Here is a 5,734-nt window from a genome sequence, read left to right on the forward strand (position 1 = left end):
TGTTCGTGCTGATGGTTGTTGTCTTGCAAACGTCCCTATTCGTTGACTCATGGATCGAGACGTGGCTGCACGATCCGTTACAGACATGCGGATAAGATGCCTGTCATCTCGACGGCTAGTGATACGAGGCCGTTGAGATCCAGCACGGCGTTCCGTATTACCCTCCTGAATCCTCCGATTCAATATTCTGCTAACTGCCATTGGATCTCGACCAACGCGTGCAGCAATGTCGCGATACGATAAACCGCAATCACGATGGGCTACAATCCGACCTTTATCAAAGGCGGAAACGTGATGGTACGCATTTCTTCTCCTTACACGAGGCATCACAACAACGTTTCACCAGGCAATCCACGCCCGGGTTCCCGGGTTCGATTCCCGGCGGGGTCAGGGATTTTCTCTGCCTCGTGATGACTGGGTGTTGTGTGATGTCCTTAGGTTAGTTAGGTTTAAGTCGTTCTAAGTTCTAGGGGACTGATGACCATAGATGTTAAGTCCCATAGTGCTCAGAGCCATTTGAACCACCAGGCAACGCCGGTCAACTGCTGTTTGTGTATGAGAAATCGGTTGGAAACTTTCCTCATGTCAGCACGTTGTAAGTGTGGGCAACGGCGCCAAACTTGTGTGAATGCTCTGAAAAGCTAATCATTTGCTATCACAGCATCTTCTTCCTGTCGGTTAAATTTCGCGTCTGTAACACGTCATCTTGGTGGTGTAGCAATTTTAATGGCCAGTACTGTACAACAGCCAGCCGTTGAATGGCGCCACACCACTTCACTTGAAGTAAAAACTCAAAGTGTCGCCTTCAGCCAGTAAAGTCATGACGACGATCTTCTTGGGCTCTCAAGGGGTTATTCTGGTTGATGTGCTCCGTGGTGCTGCAAGCATCTAAGCATCTCGGAAGTGTATTGTCCAACCCTCAGAAAACTGAAGAAACGACTTCAGGGTGTTCATCGCTACAAAAGTGCAAACGATTTTCTTCTCGTCGATGACAACGCAAAGCCTCACACAAGTCAATGCACCCGAGAGAAGCTAAAAACATTTTACTGGACTGTTCTTTCTCCTCCTTCTGGTTTATTTGAATTTAAGTCTTCCAAAGCTCTTCTGAATTCTCATCCTAATACTGAATCCCCTATCTCTTCAATACTGACTTCAGTTTCTTCTTCTGTGACGTCATCAGCTCCCCCCTCATAGGCCCCCAGTATACTCTCTCCACCTATTCGCTCACTCCTCTGTATGTAGCAGTGGAATTCCCATTGTAGCCATAACGTTACCGCCCTTGCTTTTAATTTCAGCCGGCCGTATTTGCCGAGCGGTTCTAGGCGCTTCAGTCTGGAACCGTGCGACCGCTACGGTCGCTAGTTCGAATCCTGCCTCGGGCATGGATATGTGTGATGTCCTTAGGTTAGTTAGGTTTAAGTAGTTCTAAGTTCTAGGGACAGAAACCAGATGGCAGTTATAAGAGTCGAGGGACGTGAAAGGGAAGCAGTGGTTGGGAAGGGAGTGAGACAGGGTTGTAGCCTCTCCCCGATGTTATTCAATCTGTATATTGGGCAAGCAGTAAAGGAAACAAAAGGTAAGTTCGGAGTAGGTATTAAAATCCATGGAGAAGAAATAAAAACTTTGAGGTTCGCCTATGACATTGTAATTCTGTCAGAGACAGCAAAGGACTTGGAAGAGCAATTGAACGGGATGGACAGTGTCTTGAAAGGAAAGCTGAACATCAACAGAAGCAAAATGAGGATAATGGAATGTCGTCGAATTAAGTCGGGTGATGCCGAGGGAATTAGATTAGGAAATGAGACACTTAAAGTAGTAAAAGAGTTTTGCTATTTGTGGAGCAAAATAACTGGTTTTGGTCGAAGTAGAGAGGATATAAGATGTAGACTGGCAATGGCAAGGAAAGCGTTCCTGAAGAAGAGAAATTTGTTATCATCGAGTACACATTTAAATGTTAGGAAGTCGTTTCTGAAAGTATTTGTATGGAGTGTAGCCATGTATGGAAGTGAAACATGGACGATAAATAGTTTGGACAAGAAGAGAATAGAAGCTTTCGAAATGTGGTGCTACAGAAGAATGCTGAAGTTTAGATGGGTAGATCACGTAACTAATGAGGAGGTATTGAACAGAATTTGGGAGAAGAGGAGTTAGTGGCACAACTTGACTAGTAGAAGGGGTCGGTTGGTAGGACATGTTCTGAGCCATCAGTATTTAGTATTGGAGGGCAGCGTGGAGGGTAAAAATCATAGAGGGAGACCAAGAGATGAATACACTAAGCAGATTCAGAAGAATGTAGGCTGCAGTAGGTACTGGGAGATGAAGAAGCTTGCACAGGATAGAGTAGCATGGAGAGCTGCATCAAACCAGTCTGAGGACTGAAGACCATAACAACAACAACAATTTCTAGGGGACTGATGACCTCAGATGTTAAGTCCTATAGTGCTCAGAGCCATTTGAACCATTTTTTAAATTTCATTGAAGGCTGTTTTGGCTTTTCTTTGTGTTGAACTAGTCTTTCCGACAACCATTTCTTTTTCGATTTCTTCACATTTTTCGTGTAACGATTTCGCCTTAGCTTCCCTGTACTTCATATTTGTATCAGACCTAAGTGACTTCTATATCTGTATTCCTAGATTTCCCTGAAGATTTTTATACGGTAACAGTATGGTATGGAAAAGTCTAAGGTTACAATTAATATTGTCTGCCGCGTCGTTAATATCCATCATGGGATCCCAATATTCTTTCCCGGGACACATCTGAAGCTACTTTTCTTTATGCGAATATTTTGAATGTACCTAAGAAAGCGCGAATTTTGATTTTATTAGTCTTTGCATATCGTACACCACAGTGACCAGACGTGCTTCCTCTATGGTTGTATTGAGTAGTTACGCAAATTTACTGGAAGTCACTGCCGCTTCCTATCGCATTAAAATGTGGGATCAGAACGTAACATGGTGTTCTCCATTGTAAGGATGTAGGCCGAAGTAACCTTTTGGACCACATTGTTCAGGAAACCAGAAAGTGGTTTTTATTGTGGTTGAGACAGACTCTTTTCGCTGGGTGATAGCTGCTAATACCAACAGCTTGGAACACCTTGCCTCCTACACCTTGTCACACTGCCGCGTCCTTTACCAAGACTAGGACTACAAGAAGCTGGTTGTACGTCTTTTGCGACTGCAAGGAACCTAGTGCATCACTCTGAAAGTAACGTCAGTGAGGAGAAAAGACAACATAATTCGTTTTGATTAAATGAATATAAATTGTTATCCCGTATTTTATTGATTATAAGACGCTAGAAACTATAAGACGCACCTTAATTCTTAAGCAGTTCCATAAAAAAATTACATTTTTACCATTTTGATTATTAGATTGCAAAGTTAGACTAAAACAATCTAATTTATAAAACCGAACTTATCTTTAATGTCGTTGTCAGAACTTTCTTCATCTTCGTCGTCATTGTTGTCCTTCTTCGTATATCAGATGGTCCCCACTGCCATCGAGAGCGTTACTTATGCCTCACTTCTTGAAAGATTTTACAATGATGTCTTCTCTCACTCTAGTCCACGACTGTTTCATCCACAGACACACTTTTTTGATTGTAGGTCATTTTATATCTCTGTTACAATGTTGCCAAATAGAGACAGGTTTCTCGCGGCATTGAATATATGGCCATTTTTAAGATTGGCGACAATTTTAAGCCAAACACAGGAAATTTTTATATTACTTTCGAATATAAGACGCACCAGGATTTTGGAGGCAATTATTTGAACAAAGAAGCGCGTCTTATTGTACGTAAAATACGGTATTTAAAACGTCCTTTCTGAGTCACTAGTGCAGTATCAGTTTGCTGACACGTAGATTTGATCAAGCGTATTCTGCTTGTGAAATGGTAGTGTCTTACGAAAACTGACAACAGAAGCTAATTCCTATAAATACAATATATTCTTATCTAGTTTCTAAATTGATGGGCTAAGTTGAGAGTCAGTCCATGTCGTTACAAATAAAGGAAATGCGCGATAAGATAATACGGTGAAGTAAACAACTTGCTCAGGTTGTAGGTGAAAACCATCCATCCAGTTAATTACACGATACTCGTGTGGTGGGGACCGTCACGGAAACCTGACCATCCCGAAGGAAATACGGCTTTGACCTTTGACTCCTTGCGTCTGCCTGAATTTATGACTTCGGCCCGTCCTCCGGTCCGTAAACCAACTAAAAAAAAAAGGTCGAGTTGTGCAAGGAACCCTTGTTTGTAGATATTCCACGGTTGCCTTAATTTGTAAGTGATGAACTGCTAAATACTGATGATGCCAGTAATGATTTATGTTAAAGGAGCGCTGATGCCAAAGGAATTTCTTACTTGCCTAAAGGAAGTTCTCTTATGCTAGTACAAGCCACATCCTGAGCAGAAATCGTTTCCCCATATGTGGATTCCACGTGCGATAGCAAATATCTTCAAGAGCATATTGCACCTGGTGGAACGGATTGTGGTATTTTCGATAGGATACAGTTCACAACCATGAGAAGTTCTGTTCTTCGCCAATTCCGTTTAACAGCTCGGGTAAGAATAGTCTTCTTTTCTAGTTGTCTTCCACGTAACAGATTCGTTTCACGACAGACGAGTAGAAGGTTAAATGTTCTACCATAAAAACGCGGAGTAGCGGAAATACAGCGCATCAGACTTGAATGTGGAGGGTTGCTGAGTTCGGTCGACGAGATAAGTGTCCAAGTGTGGTACTCAAGCGTTTCGCAGTTGTGTTATGGGCAAATCGTCTACTAGCATCACTGTGTGACAGTAAGCAATGCACGTTTCTCAAAAACCCGTTAGTGTTGCATGGGGGCTTTATTTTTATATAAGGAATGCAAATATTTTTTTTTTTTTTTTGTAGCTGTCTGTCCGATTACGCAAGTCTCGTAAACGGCTGACCCTGACTAGTTTTAGTACGCAAACTGACTGCTTAGAATGACAACAAAGAATGTAAGAAAATTTCTGTTAGCACAATTAATTAATTAAGTCCCCAGCAACTATAAAACCTACGAAACAACAAACACAAGTGTAGCTGTTCTGTATGTGGTAGTATGACTCAACGCACATCTGGCACGGTTCTTCTTCAACAAGACGAGAATTTTTAAATACCAATTATACTGACGTGATAAAGAAAATTAGAAATACTATAATTGCGCAAGAAAACCAGAATTACACTCTAATACAAGAACACACGCCAGATGCTTTGTTGACTGAACCTGTAATGACACATTATTCAGGTCACTGAAAGAATAAAAGAAAATACCTCCATATACACTCCTGGAAATGGAAAAAAGAACACATTGACACCGGTGTGTCAGACCCACCATACTTGCTCCGGACACTGCGAGAGGGCTGTACAAGCAATGATCACACGCACGGCACAGCGGACACACCAGGAACCGCGGTGTTGGCCGTCGAATGGCGCTAGCTGCGCAGCATTTGTGCACCGCCGCCGTCAGTGTCAGCCAGTTTGCCGTGGCATACGGAGCTCCATCGCAGTCTTTAACACTGGTAGCATGCCGCGACAGCGTGGACGTGAACCGTATGTGCAGTTGACGGACTTTGAGCGAGGGCGTATAGTGGGCATGCGGGAGGCCGGGTGGACGTACCGCCGAATTGCTCAACACGTGGGGCGTGAGGTCTCCACAGTACATCGATGTTGTCGCCAGTGGTCGGCGGAAGGTGCACGTGCCCGTCGACCTGGGA

This window comes from Schistocerca cancellata, chromosome 5 (genome assembly GCF_023864275.1).
Source record: "Schistocerca cancellata isolate TAMUIC-IGC-003103 chromosome 5, iqSchCanc2.1, whole genome shotgun sequence".
Lineage (NCBI taxonomy): Eukaryota > Metazoa > Arthropoda > Insecta > Orthoptera > Acrididae > Schistocerca > Schistocerca cancellata.